Below are 15,980 nucleotides of genomic sequence, written 5' to 3'. Positions count from 1 at the left end.
GACTCTGGGAGAGACTCCCTCCTTGCCTTATCCAGTGTCTGGCATCTGCAGGTGTTAGTGTGTGGCTACACCACTCCATTCTCTGCCTCTGTCTTCATGTGGCTTCTCCTCTACTGTCTGTGTGTGCATCCTTCTCTGTGTGACACTCGTCATTGGATTTAGGGCTCACTTGGAGAACCCAGGATGATCTTATTTCAAGAGTCTTAATTTGATTACATTTGCAGACTTTTTTTTCTGGAATAAGGTCACATTCATAGGTTGAGGGATTAAGATATGGACATATCTTTTAGGACATATGATTGCAGCTCACTCTAGTCTTTCCTCTGGCCAAAACTCGTATCCATCCACAAGCAAAATACATTCAAATCCCAAAAACCGTCCAACGTTTTAGCGCATAACAACAACATCAGCTCTAGGTCCCAATCTTATCCAAATGTCATCAGTTCAAAAAATCCCCACTGTCATGACCTGAACTATTTAAATCTGTTTATGCATGAGACTCTGAGTATACTTCATCCTGGGAAAAAAATTCCTCTCTATTTAAGAACTCATGAAACTAGAAAACAAGTTACATACTCCCCAAACACAATGGTGTGATAAGTATAGGATAGAAATTCCTATTCTAAAAAGGAGGAATTGGGGAAAATTAAGAAGTCACTGGTCCCAAGCAAGGTCTTAGTCCAGCAGGGGAAATTCTATTAGGTTCCAAAGCTAGAGAGTAATCCTTTGTGGCAATACTCCACCCTCTGGGCCCATGATGGCTCGACTGGTCTCTCTGCCACCTGTTATGGCTCTGCCCTTGTAGCCATCTTTCCTTTTTTTGTGGGGTAACATGTGTTTGCAGTTGAGTAGCTCTATCAACCAATTTCCTGACTGTAGAATTTTGGAAGGCCCATGGCCTTCTTTCATTTTTTCCTGTCTTTGTCCCTTTCAGTACAAGCTGTCAGTCATTTTTTTATTACAACTACAAAGACCCCTTTTTCACAAATAAGTTCATGTTCACATGTTCTGGCGATTAGAATGTGGACCTATCTTTTGGGGGGCTACCATTCAATCCACTACATGCTCCCATCCCCATGCCCAATATACACTAGTGGAATACAGACAGGATAACTGAAATAAACACTTTAGTTCCTAAGTGAAAAGAATATGAGAATCTCCAGTCATCGGTCTGTAGCAATTCTGAACTCTTACCTGGCAGATGTTGTGATGGCCCTCTCTTTTGGGAATGGGAAATGCTTCTTGGTTAACCCATACCCTTGGAGTCGTTCCCCAGCCTGATGTTCTCCTTGGATCTTCCCCACATCCACCTCTTGGGGAGATCCTTCTTTTGCAATAATCCTGAAATGGTATTTTAGAACATGCCCGTCTTGAGATCTGAACAGCTTTCTCAGTCATAGACTGGTGGGATCCAAGTGTCATTTTGAATTTTGAGTACCGTAAACGTTTTTAGTACAGGCTCACAGTTTCTTTGGCAATATAACTCTTTAAAAACTCACTGAGATCCTTATCTATTTGCTCCTACTCAGTTCTATGTGCCAATAGCCACACCTACAGTTCTTTCCCAGACATTTCTTACATTTGGTATACTTTTATGCTTTCTTTATCTTGTGACTTTCTTTCAAATTATTTATGAGTTTCTCAGTCTATCAGGCTTCAGTGGGAGAACCACACGTCTAATATCTTTTCTCTGAACTATTTTGCTGAACTGCAGGTATATACTGGGTACGCTGAAATTAAACAGATCTCTGCTCTGAGATGCCTTATTTCATTCAGAGGTTTGACAAATGGGTGTTATGGTCACGCCCTTGATTCCATCCTTTACTCAAGGCTGAATTTTAGTTGGTTCAAAGGTCCTCACAGTTTTATCCTTTACTGCTCTTTTCTACCCCTACTCATACCCAAATTCCTGGATATTCTCTATTTTTTTCTCTGGGCTTATCTTTTTCTTGTGCCTTGTCAAGTTCAGCCAGCTAAACAAACACATGTTACTACCTTTCTTTCTTTCTTTCTTTCTTTCTTTCTTTCTTTCTTTCTTTCTTTCTTTCTTTCTTTCTTTCTTTCTTTCTTTCTTCCTTCCTTCCTTCCTTCCTTCCTTCCTCCCTCCCTCCCTCCCTCCCTCCCTCCCTCCCTCCCTCCCTCCCTCCTTTCTTTCTTTCTTTCTTTCTTTCTTTCTTTCTTTCTTTCTTTCTTTCTTTCTTTCTTTCTTTCTTTCTTTCTTTCTTTCTTTCTTTCTTTCTTTCTTTCCTTTCTTCTTTCTTTCTTTCTTTCCTTTCTTCTTTCTTTTTCTTTCTTTCTTTCTTTCTTTCTTTCTTTCTTTCTTTCTTTCTTTCTTTCTTCTTTCTTTCTTTCTTCTTTCTTCCTTCCTTCCTTCCTTCCTTCCTTCCTTCCTTCCTTCCTTCCTTCCTTCCTTCCTATCTTTCTTTCTTTCTTTCTTTCTTTCTTTCTTTCTTTCTTTCGAAAGAGAGAGAGCGTGGGAGGGAGGGGGAGAGCGAGGAGGCTGTGGGTGGAGGGGCAGAAGGAGAGAGAGAGAGAGAGAATCCCAAACAGGCACTACACCCAGCACAGAGCCTGATGTCGTGCTCAATCCCATGACCCTGAGATAATGACTTGAGCTGAAATTAAGAATTGGATGCTTAAGGGACTGAGCCACCCAGGCGCCCCTACTAACATCCTTTTTATAGCATTTTCTCTGATATGTGAAAGTTCATTAGGGACCTCATTTGCCTTCCAAGTTATAATTGGCAGCATTTTTATTAAATATTTTGTCACTGTTAGCATTCTTCTAGCTTCCAATAATAGTTTCAGTTTCTGAATCAGCTAGAAAGTATAGATTTTGTTGAAGTAACAAAAGACTTCAAAACACTTTTAAATACAAGGTTTTATTTTTTGTTCACACTATATGTCTAACGTAGATTGACTGGGTGGGTGGAGGGTTGCTTTTTGTATTCTGGATTCCAAAATAATGGTTATTGTGTGTCTTTTGTAATTTTCAACCTTAGTATCAATTGTGTTGTCTACATGTTAAACACTTCAGCATCAAAACACAAAAATTAATTAAACAATTTCCTTTCACATTTAACCTTATCACTAGCTTCATTCAAATAAGTAGAAAACTCACAGCTGAAACTATTTATTTTTTTGAATTTTATTTATTTTAACAGGCTTTGATTCACTTTCTTTTTCTCGTATAAAACTATGTGGTGGCCACAGCTGGAGCCTGGTGTGAGTCTTTACAAGACAGTCAGTGAATCCCTGATAGGGAGACTTGGTGAACCCAGTCTCTTTCCAGAGGTTAGGGGGAGATAGTTGTAGGTCTCAGAAATGGCATCAAAAGTGGCTGTAACCAAGTTGCCGAGGGTAACAGTGCAGCCCCTGGTGGGAGCGAGGTGTATCAGTCATCAATTCCGGACATCATCAATAGTTTCTTGGGCACAGGGTCTGGGACAATGCCATTGCCTCTGGGGGTGGCAACAAGGTGCACCTGCACAGAGCCATAGAGGCCGGTCATCTTGCCTGGAACAGTGTGGGGCTTGCTGATCTTGTTCCCCCAGTAGCCTCACTGTACAAGGATGATGGAAAGCTTGGTCAGGATGGTAGCCCCATGGATGGCAGTGGCTACCTCCTTGGAACACATAACACTCAGACCGACGTGTCCACTGTAGTCTCTGATGGCAACAAACATCTTGAACCTGGTCCGCTGGGCAGCACGGGTCTACTTTTGCACAGGCATAATCTTCAAAACCTCATCCTTGAGGGATGCCCGCAGGAAAGAGTCAATGATCTCAGATTCCCTGATGGGCAGAGAGACAAGATAGATCTCGTGCAGGGACTTGATCTTCATATCCTTGACCAGCGTGGTGACAGGGATACACTCCTTGCCATTGTCCTTGCCTCCCTGAGCTCCCAGCCTCTGCCCCACCCAGGCTCACCCCGATCCCTCCCCAACCCCAGCCCAGAAGCCCTAGGGAAACCTCTGAGGAAGCCCCCTGGCCTTCCATTCCAGGGGTTTCCAGGCTCCTGGTGCAGCTGCCATTTGGTGCTGAAACTATCTTATTTTTTAAATTAGCAAACCTTAGTTCTGAGTTATTGAGCAAAAGTGACCTGATGGCTGAGGATCTGAACATTTGTGGCCCACAACAAAATGGGTACCACGAGCAATTTCTCCTTCTTCAATACATGGTATATTTGATGGAAATAATCTCAGCTTCCATGCTGATTACATTGAGATGTGGATGTGGTGGTGATGGGATATTTCCCAAATATTTACAGTTCTCCCCCTGTACTTCCAGGCTCCTGGGTGGTTGGATAGGTCTGTGACTATTTCTGACCCATAAGTGCTAAACAAAGTGAGACCTTCAAAAATTATCTTTCCCTTTGCCACCATGACCAGCAATATTTGAGATGATGGCTGTTCAATCAGCCTGGGTTCTTACAGTAAAGAGATGAGAACAAAATTAGAATTTTGTTTTTCAAAGCCATTTGAAGTTTCTCTGTTACTTCAACAAAATCTGTACTTACTGATACAGAAATTGAAACTATTATTGGGGGCTGGAAGAACCACCTTGTTAAATTAAAAGAAGACTATATTGCAAACATGCTGGGTTATCTAACAGGTCAGAAGGGAAAGTTGAACAACAAAAAACCATTAAAGGACTTGAAGATGTCAGACCCTTAGGAGCAACTGAATTTGAAGATTGAAATGTGCTCACGGCTCTGCTTTTTTCACACCTCAGCTTTTCTTCTCCTCTTTCACCACAGGTCAGTCTTTCTACAGATGAGAAAATATGGCTGTGGACAGTTTTTAGTTTTATGCATTACAGTGTTGGTCACCTGAAAGGGACTAGGTTAATTTTGTCCCAAGTACATGATGAAATCCAAGAAATAGACTCATTGGTATGAGGCAGTTATCTACCCTTGAACCAATCAGTTGTGGTTGCAATGTAATTGTACTTGCAACAGCTGATTGATGGGAGTATGGGGACCATGGGATTGTGGGGAGGGTGGAGACTCTTTGCTCATGTGGGAGTGTGATTTCTTTGTACTTGTGTGGTGACTTCCTTCATACTCATGTGAAAGAGGCAAGGGCTTTGAAGGGGTAATTCCTGCATAGGTATTCTCACTACTTGTTCGAATGTTCTTCTTTTTTTTTAATGTTTCCTCATTAAGTTTGCTAGTTAGTTAAACAGGTCAAATAAACCATTTATTTTTGGACTCATTTAGGAAAAGCAAACATTTTCTTTAAAACATGAGGACAACAGAACAAGCAATTCATGAGGATATGGTCAAATGTTTCCTAGCTGAATTAACATAGTTTCAAAAAGTCTTTTATACCCTTGACCTCTTAGTAGAAAGAGAATTAGAGAGGCCTTTATTTATTTCTTAGGGCACTATGGGTCTCAAAAGGCATCAGATAACATATTGAATCCTGGTGTCTCTAAAGAAATAATTTTCTGCTCTTCTTTCTGGGTTTATAAAATATCATAGCAGCCTGCAACATCAAAATTATTACCTAGATATGAGTGAAGTGACTCACAACTTAATAGGGATTCCGAAAGCTTTGGCTGGCTTCTCTCTTGAGAGTGTGCATTTATTCAATCCTTCTTTCCAAATAGTAGATGCTAACACCATGAAACATCATTGCCATACTTCGGTAGTAAAGTTGACCACACTGACTCCCTATTCATAGTGCATGCATTATGTATCATGGGGGAAGGTGATGCTTACTGCATTTTCTTTCCTAAAATGGAGGTGACAATACTGACCTCATGTCAAAAGGGTATATGCCTTGAATTTTATTATTTGTTTCTGATCAGTTATTTATGATTGCTTATTTTCCTTTGATATATACATTTGAGAAAGATGTATAACAACCCTTCAGAGTCTGACTTGTTCAACTGTTTGAGGGATAACAACAAAGTAAATAAGTACTTAGAGAACTTGGGCCCTTGGCGCAATCTGAGACTGTCCAATGGCTCGGATGAACAATTTTCAGTGTCTCCTGTTTTCTATCAAAGTTCCTAACTTATTTGTTGTAATTCAGCCTGAAGGTGAGTTGTTAGAAAATATCTGTCTTCAACATAGTAATTTTGGCAGTTATAAGATTAAAATATAATAAAGATCATTTAGAAATATAAGTGAGTTAATATTTACTCAGAGTAAGGCTTCAATATTGAGTTCCTTGAAGAGAACAGCATGCTGGTTAAAAAAAAAAAAAACAAAAATCAAACAACCAAAGAACAATAGAGAACTAAAGGCCACGCTGAATCACTTGTCAACTAACAACTTTCTGTGTCTGTCTCACTTGGGTTGATGCCAGACATTGAGTTTACAACGATGAACAAGAAAGATATCAGGAAAGGAAATGAGGTCACTGGAAAATACACAGGCATATGAATTACAAAAATTAATTATATATGTTTCAGTTAGGTCTCCTTTTACCCATTGTTAAACTCTCATCTTAAGCCTTTGTGCAAATTTTATTTTCCATTTGGTTTCTCACCTAGACTTTGATATGATACATTAGTTTGGTTTTCTCTCTTTTTGACAGTAGAGCTTTCTCTAGCTTTTTATATAAACTCTCTCCTTTCTATGCTATTAAAGTTATCTCTTAAAACAAAAGCTTCATCATATCACTTTCAAATTCAAAGTCTTTAATAGTTACCTCTTAGGAGCAATGTAAAGTAAGGGTTATAATCATGAAATTTAGAAAGTGCCAGAGTTGGCTTTGAGTAATCTGAGATCTCAGATAAATTCTTCAGCTCTTCTAATCCTCCGCACCTTCATTTGTAAAAGGGAGGCACTATAATTATTTCTCTCATAGGATTTTGGTGAGGACACATTCCCTAGTTTATAATAACTCAATAAATGATAGCTATTATAGCTGCTTAGAAAGCACAATTCCTTTAACACATTATTTATCAAGGATACTGTGGAGATTTCTCACTGGCTGAGACTAGTCTGGATGATTTTTTTTTAAAAAAAGATTTTATTGGGGCGCCTGGGTGGCTCAGCTAGTCAAGCATCTGCCTTTGGCTCAGGTGGTGATCCCAGGGTCCTGGGATTGAGCCCTGCCTCAGGCTCCCTGCTCAGTGGGGAGTGTGTTTCTCCCTCTCCCTCTGCCCTTCCCCCACCACCAACTAGTGCTCACTCTCTCTCGTGCTGTCTCTCTCTCTCAAATAAATAAATAAATAAAATCTTTAAAAATATTTATTTTAGAAAGAGAGAGAGAGCATGTGTATGCACACATGCAAGCAGCGGCAGGGGGGAGGGACAGAGGGGGGTGGGGGAGGGAGAGAGAATCTCATACAGACTCCCTGCTGAGCAAAGAACTTAATATGGGGCTCAATCTCATGACCTTGAGATCTTGAGCCAAAACTAAGAGTTGGAGGCTTAACAAACTGAGCCATCCAGGTGCCCCATCTGGATGATTTTTAATTTCCCTTGTAATTCGGTTCTCTGGATCTTTGGCCCACTCTACCCTTAAATTTCTATTAGAGTCATGAAAGAATAGTGTTTAGTCTACAGATCCCTAGGAATTGGTTAAAATAACCCTTGACTCATCTCTTAAAGGCCACAGCATGGTAATGAGAGAAGCGATGGGCCTTCTGCCTGCTGCCAACGTCCACTGGATGCTGACCAGAGACACAGATGAAGGACTTCGTGACTTGGTGGTGATGTTTCCAAGGCCTTATGCCCAGCAGTCCTCTCTTCTGCTGTGATTGTTATTTATAGCCTTAATTTCTGGAGCATGTAAGTAAGTCACCTCAAAGGAACTTATCAAAGAAAAGCTAGGAGCTACAAGGAGATGCTAATTTCCCTTATATGATTATGACTTCAAATACAATCACACTGAAAATTATACACTGAAGTGTATCTTGATTACATTTCTGACTTATGAGTTGACAGTCCCTAAAAATGAGAAATAACATTTCTGTAGTACTCACAGGTCTTAAGTGCTTTATCCAAAATGCCTCATATCCTTCTTTTGTCTATCCAGAGAGCTGAACTTTTTTTGAAAAAAAAAAGGGGGGGTGGTCAGAGCAATATCTTGATTCAACTATAGCAAAATTAGAGTCTCTGATCTGGAAGTTCTTTCCAAAGTGTGTTCCCCATTTTTTTTTCTTTCACAGAGGAGAAAAAGATGGTGGTGTGCCATTAGGGAAAGGAGAAGGGAGAGAGAGACTCTCAAGTGTCCTTTCTTAATTATCTGCATGCGCAGAGCTTTCCTTCATTGGAGGATAAATCTTGATATGATCAGGATTTGGGACACCTTTCCTAGTGTTTGAGGATCAAGGTCGATGGTCAAGTCTAATGGTTTGAGATGAAGGGAACTATGTCACATATAAGATAGGAGGGACTAATCTAACTACTTTCCCAATATTTCCAACCCCAAAACAGACAAACAAATAAAATAGTAACTGGGCATAGTCCCAGACCCTTCTTAGTTCTTTCAGTAGAACATGGTAAATGAAGCTGAAGCTTGATTTGAAAATTTCATATTATTTAACAAGCATGATTAGGTGGAAATATTTGAAATAATTTATCTTCTGTGGCAGTTCAGGGTATATAGACAGAGCTGTGGTTGGATAGGTAAGTATTCTGCTTCATAAACAGAACTCATTTATTTATGACATCATAGGTGATTAATGGAGATAAACAACAGTGAGGTACTTGCCAATAACTTTGAAAAATGGAAATAAAAGTGTCATCAGAGATAACCTACTATCATAGATAAAACATGTAGTGCCAGTTTACTGGTTAGAATAGACCAGATTTCACTACCGTGAAAAACAGCTTAAAGATCTCCATAGTGAAACATCAAGACTTATTTCTTGTTCATGATATGTGTTCTTCACAGGTTCTCTGAGGGCCTGTGTTTCATATTTTCTTCTTCTTGGGACCTAGAGCAGACCTTATTTGGAGGTATAGTTGGGTATCTTGGAAGATAAAGGGAGCTCAGGAGAGTTTACACTGGCATTTAAATGTTCCAATCTACAAGTGACACATGACTCTTCCACTTGAAATTTATTGGTCAGAACTAGTTATATGATCTCCCCAAATTCAAGGAGGCTATGAAGGGCATGTGCTCAGAAGGGGTCATTATAATGACTACTAGCCCATCTTCAAGAAAATGATTGGCTCACAGGCCAATATGACTATTGACTGTAACCACATTGAAAAAGTTAATGTACATGAAGAATATGTCAATTAGATTGTACATGAAAGTCAGCTGCCTTAGTAACATAGAAGCAGAGCCCTGGATTTTGATATTGCCAATGGGTTATTCAAGCTCTTTCTGGAAAAGAGGGGTTTAGATAGACAGACGCAAGCCTTTGTTGATAGGTAGATCCCTGCTGTAGAAATGGAAGCATTAGTTTAGCAAAGCCTTAAGTCCATTCAGTATTTGATTCTTTCAGTTTCCCTTGATCTCATTTTATGAGAACCATGAAGCTTTTCTACAAAGAAAGGGATAGTCAGGTGGATGCACACATCTAGTTCACTCAGTGTAGTTTTATTTTAAATTACTACTTTGATATTCTGGCTTTATAAATTGTTTTCTTGTGAGCTTCATTAGCTTAACTCAACTTCTTAAGTTAAATCAACTCCAGGACACTGAAGAGGTAGAATTTCTGAGCCAATGCAGCTGAAAGTCAGACACTGAACTATAGACCATTCACCAGAAGAAGGGGTTTGTTATTTTGTCAGGGAAGTTGGCTGCTTTACCCTGTGTGACAAGTGGCCTCTCTCAACATTGTCAAAATCTCTTTCTATGTAGTCCTTGCCAATACTTATTTAACTATATCAGGAACACATATGTAGCCCATATTTTAAATTGATGATAACCAAGTGAAAATCAGAGAATTTGTAGGAAAACTCTCAGGCAAAACCACCTTAATAAAATATAAAGCAGCACAGGAAATGTCCTAAGATAATGTTCTAGTAACCACAAGTACCATTATTATTTAGTACTTCCAACCATAATTCGAGACATATGGAAATGCTCTCTCTAGCGGTGTGTTTGAATTTAAAGGAACGTTTCAGCCGCAGTATTCTGGGCAGTAATGCAGAAGATGTAACATTTTAACTTGGGCACCATTTCAAGTAACTGAGGGACAGAATGGGAGCTGAACCCTCATTTCACCCTGTGCTCCTCACTTCTTTTAATTCATCAGCCAGGGGAAGCAGTGCAAAGCGGTAACAATAACTAATAAGTAATAATTCAGTGGGGTTCTCTATATTCTTTTATGAAGGAAATCATAAAGTATGCGTTTCCATACGTGGCTCTTTTTAAGTATGTTTTCTATCAAATTTGCAGTCCAACATATTCATTTCATGAGTCAGTATCTTTACGTTATCATATAAATGACCACACAAGCCAGAGAGAACTAATACTCTGTGTTACTTCCTGCCTCACTAATGACATACCTATTTTATATGGCAGCTTGGCTTGGCTATAGTTTCAAGTTATTTAATTTAGCGCTAATTTAGGTGGTGTTATGAAGGTGTTTTGTAGATGTGGTTAACATCTACAATCAGTTGATTTTAAAGATTATCTTTGATAATCTGGTGGGCTTCATTTAATCAGTTGGAAGACTTTAAGAGCAAAACTTAGATTTCCCTGAAATCTAGAAGAAATTCTGCCTGTAGACCACAGCACAGTGTCAGGATATATATATCTTATTGGTTGTTTCTCTTCTAGAACCCTTACGATGCTTTGTCTTTTTTTTTTTTTTTGTCCTGGGCAGTGGACAGCTGCTGTCACAAATCCTACAAATGTGGAAGTGGCTTCAGAATTAGTGATAGGTAATGGAAGAATTTTGAGAAGCATGATAGAAAAATCCCAGACTGCCTTGAAGGGACTGTTGGTAGAAAGGCAAAAGTTAAACATGTTTCTGGTGAGATCTCCGAAGGAAATGAAGCACATATTATTTGAAACTAGAGGAAAAACAGCCGTTTTTAATCAAGTGGCAGAGAACTTGGGTGGATTGCGTTCCACTGTTGGTTGGAAAGCAGAACTTGTAAATGATGAACTTGGATATTTTATGAGATTTCCAAGCAAAGTATGAAAGGTGCAGCTTGTTTTTTCCTTGTTGCTTATAGTCAAATGAAAGAAGAATGAGAAATTGAGAGAAAAAATAAACAAAAAAGAACCAGCATTTGATGATTTGAGAGGTTCTCAAACTATCCGGATTGCAAAGGATGCTAAAATTAGGAAATTCTCTGTTGAGGAAAAGTATTTTGAAGAGAAGCCCAAGGGTATTGCTGGACAACCTTTTGTTGAAGAGATTAGGTATGTGGCTTGGATCCAATTAGCCATCTCAGAAGAATTCTGGGATAGAGATGGGGTTATTCAGGGAGAATCTTCTTTAATGAATGGATCCCCTTGACATACATGGGAGAACCGTGAGGTTTTTGGGAATGCCAACAGGAACACTTCCAGGTTGGACTGGAAAGGACAGTAACTGAACAGAATTAAAGAAAAAAAAAAAAGGTTGTCAGCTTTCTAAAATTCAATAAATAGGAAATGAGCTACAAGACTGCAAACGTGTGCTACTCTTCAAGGAGCAGGAAGAATGGCTTGGAGTATGGAGATGCAGGCCCAGGAACTGAGGGTACAGGAGCAGCTGCTGGGGGCACAGTGGACAATGGAGCTACTGTGGAGGGGCAGGAGGTGATGGAGCTAGCTGTGTGCCCAGAGATGGAAGCTTTGAGCCACAGAGGACAATTTGCAAGTCTTGAGGACCTAAGGAATTTTCCTTGTTGGGTTTTGAACTCTGCTGGGGCCAGTGATCCCTTAATTCCTTCCAGTTTCTCCCTTTTGGAGAGAGAATGCCTACCTAACACCTGTACCACTATTGTATTTTGGGAGTAGATAATTTGTCTTCTAGTTCACAAGTCCACAGATGGAGAAGACTTTTCCTATAGGATGCATTGGTCCTGGAATCTCAATCATACCTGACTCAGATGATTTAGGTGATGAAACTGGGGACCTTTTGAACTGATAATATTTATAGAAGACTTTGGACTTAGAGTTGATGTTGTCATGAGTTATCTTAACTTTGGGGATGTGGGGATGGAGTGAATATATTTTTCACAGGGAATGGACATGAATTCAGAGGCCGGAGTGCAGAATATGGTGAGTTGAATAGAGGATCTCCAAAATTATGTCCATCCAGAACCTCAGAATGTGACCTTATTTGGAATAAAGGTATTTGCAGATGTAATTAAGGTAAGAATCTTGAGAGGAGCTCATCCTGGATTAGGGTGAACCCTAAATCCAATGATGAGTATCCTCATAAGAGACAGAAAAGAAGAGACACAGAGACAGAGGGGAGAAGTTTACATGAAGATGGAATTAGAGAATGAAATGTTGCTGCCACAAGCCAAGGGATGCCAGGAGCCTCCAACATGCTGGAAGGACAAGAAAGGATTTTTCACTAGAGAGCATGGCCCTGCTGGCACCTTGGTTTCCAACTTCTGATCTCCATACCTGGGAGAGAATATATCTCTGTTGTTTTAAGCCACCAGACTTGTGGTAATTTGTTAGGATAGTCCTAAAAAACTAATACATAGCCTTATATCACTTATTTATAAACACAAATAGGCATTTATTATGTGATTGCTCTTTGTGAAAGGCACTGACCTAGGTGCTGGGGATATAACAGTGAGCAAAATACATTTGTAAAATATACCAGAAAAACAAAATAAAGTCATTACCACATGACATGATAAGTTCTATGATAAGGATAAGCCCAAGAAGCTACAGGAATGCAGAGCCAGGGTACCCAACCCAGTCTAGGGTATTTAGGGAAAACCTCTGAGAATGTTAGGAGTTAGTTGAGGGAGAGGATGGAGTGAAAAAAAGAGCATGTACAAAATCCCAGAAGCAAGAGAATATAGGAAGTTTATTCAAGAGACTGTGAATGGTTCTTCACAGGGTAAGAACCTTGCCTATCCAAGCAAAAAAGCAGGGGCTGCCAATAGCAGCTACCACAGTCCCCAGTGACCTGCTTTGCAGACAAACCCAGCAGATTTCATTTCTAAAGAAACCAAGGACTAGCACAGCCACAGCAGGCCCTGCGGATTTTGCTAGCTTTCATCCCATAGGCACTTGTGGATAGCAGGGTCCCCCACAGCTGCTTGTGGGGCTTGTCTTTTGTCACTGACCTGCATGACTTCACTCATCTCTAACTAGCCTTTCCAATTCTGCACCTGCATGCTCCCAGCCTGACCTCTGTCGATGGCTTTCACTGCCATGCTCCCATGACAAAACCCAGCAGCCACAGCAGTACACACCAAATCCAGGGCTCCTGCAGTTACCAATGTGCCTGCCGTTGGCCCTGGCCCTTGCTGCCTGCCCTGGCCTCATCACTACGTGTGTGTGCAGATGGCCTCTGTTACTACAGAGGCACCTACAGCCACATTTGTGCACACCACCAGCTCTGGCCATCACTGTTGCCTGCTGTGGTTTCTGGCCGCTGAACATGGAGGCACCACTGAGGACCCCACCAGCCCCTTTAGCCACTGCAGACTCACCACTGTGCTGGTCAAGGATCACATGCTTATTAATATAGAAAGAAAACATGGCTGGGAATGTCCCAAATAGGGGGAGAAATTTGAATATTTAAGTTCATAAAGCTCATAGGTCACCACAGAAAATAAACGTAAAAGAAAGTCTAAGACACAAGGGCTGAAAGAAAACATTGCCTAACAAGAATACTTTACCTGGCAAGGCTGTCTTTCAGGGGAGGGCAATGAACTTCCACTTCTTCTTCTTTTTTTTTTTAATATGTTATGTTAATCACCATACATTACATCATTAGTTTTTGCTGTAGTGTTCCACGATTCATTGTTTGTGTATAACACCCAGTGCTCCATGAAGTACGTGCCCTCTTTAATACCCATCACCAGGCTAACCCATTCCCCACCCCCCTCCCCTCTAGAACCTCAGTTTGTTTCTCAGAGTCCATAGTGTCTAAGGGTTCCTCTCCCCCTCTGATTTACCCCTTTTCATTCTTCCCTTCCTGCTATCTTCTTTTTTTTTCCCAACAGTCTTACACAATTCAGAGTAATCACCATAGCACATACACTCCCCAATATCTATCACCCAGCCACCCCATCCCTTCCCCCCACCACTCCAGCAACCCTCAATTTGTTTCCTGAGATTAAGAATTCCTCATATCAGTGGGGTCATATGATACATGTCTTTCTCTGATTGACTTATTTTGCTTAGCTTAATACCTTCCAGTTCCATCCACACTGTTGCAAATTGCAAAATCTCATTCCTTTAGATGGCTGCATAATATTCCATTGTGTGTCTATATATATATATATATATATATATATATATATACATACACTACAACTTCTTTATCCATTCATCTGTCGATGGACATCTTGACTCTTTGCATAGTTTGGCTATTGTGGACATTGCTGCTATAAACATCGGGGTGTACGTACCCCTTTGGATCCCTACATTTGTATCTTTGGGGTAAATACTCAGTAGTGCAATTGCTGGATCGTATGGTAGCTTTATTTTCAACTTTTTGAGGAACCTCCATACTGTTTTCCAGAGTGGCTGCACCAGCTTGCATTCCCACCAACAGTGTAGGAGGGTTCCCCTTTCTCTGCATCCCCGCCAACATCTGTCGTTTCCTGACTTGTTAATTTTGGCCATTCTGACTGGTGTGAGGTGGTATCTCACTGAGGTTTTGATTTGGATTTCCCTGATGCCGAGCAATGTTGAGCACATTTTCATGTGTCTGTTGGCCATTTGGATGTCTTCTTTTTTTTTTTTTTTTTAATTTTTTATTGTTATGTTAATCACCATATATTACATCATTAGTTTTTGGTGCAGTGTTCCATGATTCATTGTTTGTTCATAACACCCAGTGCTCCATGCAGAACGTGCCCTCCTCAATACCCATCACCAGGCTAACCCATCCCCCTACCCCCTCTCCTCTAGAACCCTCAGTTTGTTTTTCAGAGTCCATCATCTCTCATGGTTCGTCTCCCCCTCTGACATACTCCCCTTTTCTTCCTCTCCTGTTATCTTCTTCTTTTTCTTTTTTCTTAAAATATGTTGCGTTATTTGTTTCAGAAGTACAGATCTGTGATTCAACAGTCTTGCACAATTCACAGCGCTCACCGTAGCACATACCCTCCCCAATGTCTATCACCCAGCCACCCCATCCCTCCCACCCCCAACCACTCCAGTAACACTCAGTTTGTTTCCTGAGATTAAGAATTCCTCATATCAGCGAGGTCATGTGATACATGTCTTTCTCTGATTGACTTATTTCACTCAGCATAACACCCTCCAGTTCCATCCACGTCGTTGCAAATGGCAAGATCTCATTCCTTTGGATGGCTGCATAATATTCCATTGTGTATATATACCACATCTTCTTTATGCATTCATCTGTCGATGGGCATCTTGGCTCTTTCCACAGTTTGGCTATTGTGGACATTGCTGCTATAAACATTGGGGTACACGTACCCCTTTGGGTCCCTACATTTGTATCTTTGTGGTAAATACCCAGTAGTGCAATTGCTGGATCGAACGGTAGCTCTAATTTCGACTGTTTGAGGAACCTCCAAACTGTTTTCCAGAGGGGTTGCACCAGCTTGCATTCCCACCAACAGTGTAGGAGGGTTCCCCTTTCTCCACATCCCCGCCAACATCTGTCGTTCCCTGACTTGTTAATTTTAGCCATTCTGACGGGTGTGAGGTGGTATCTCATTGAGGTTTTGATTTGGATTTCCCTGATGCCGAGTGATGTTGAGCACTTTTTCATGTGCCTGTTGGCCATTTGGATGTCTTCTTTGGAGAAATGTCTGTTCATGTCTTCTGCCCATTTCTTGATTGGATTATTTGTTCTTTGGGTGTTGAGTTTGATAAGTTCTTTATAGATTTTGGATACTAGCCCTTTATCTGATATGTCATTTGCAAATATTTTCTCCCATTCTGTCGGTTG

General features: G+C 40.5%; 1 pseudogene; it reads right to left on the bottom strand.

Moving 5' to 3' along the window:
• The window catches only part of LOC114223977 (uncharacterized), a 78,769-nt pseudogene extending 65,509 nt beyond the window's left edge, over positions 1–13,260 (bottom strand).
• Positions 13,261–15,980: the final 2,720 nt, after the last annotated feature.

This window comes from Eumetopias jubatus, unplaced genomic scaffold (assembly GCF_037043125.1).
Source record: "Eumetopias jubatus isolate StellerSeaLion01/CBP00866 unplaced genomic scaffold, mEumJub1_p1.0 scaffold_12, whole genome shotgun sequence".
Classification (NCBI taxonomy): Eukaryota; Metazoa; Chordata; class Mammalia; order Carnivora; family Otariidae; genus Eumetopias; species Eumetopias jubatus.
This window is presented reverse-complemented; position numbering and strand designations above follow the sequence as displayed.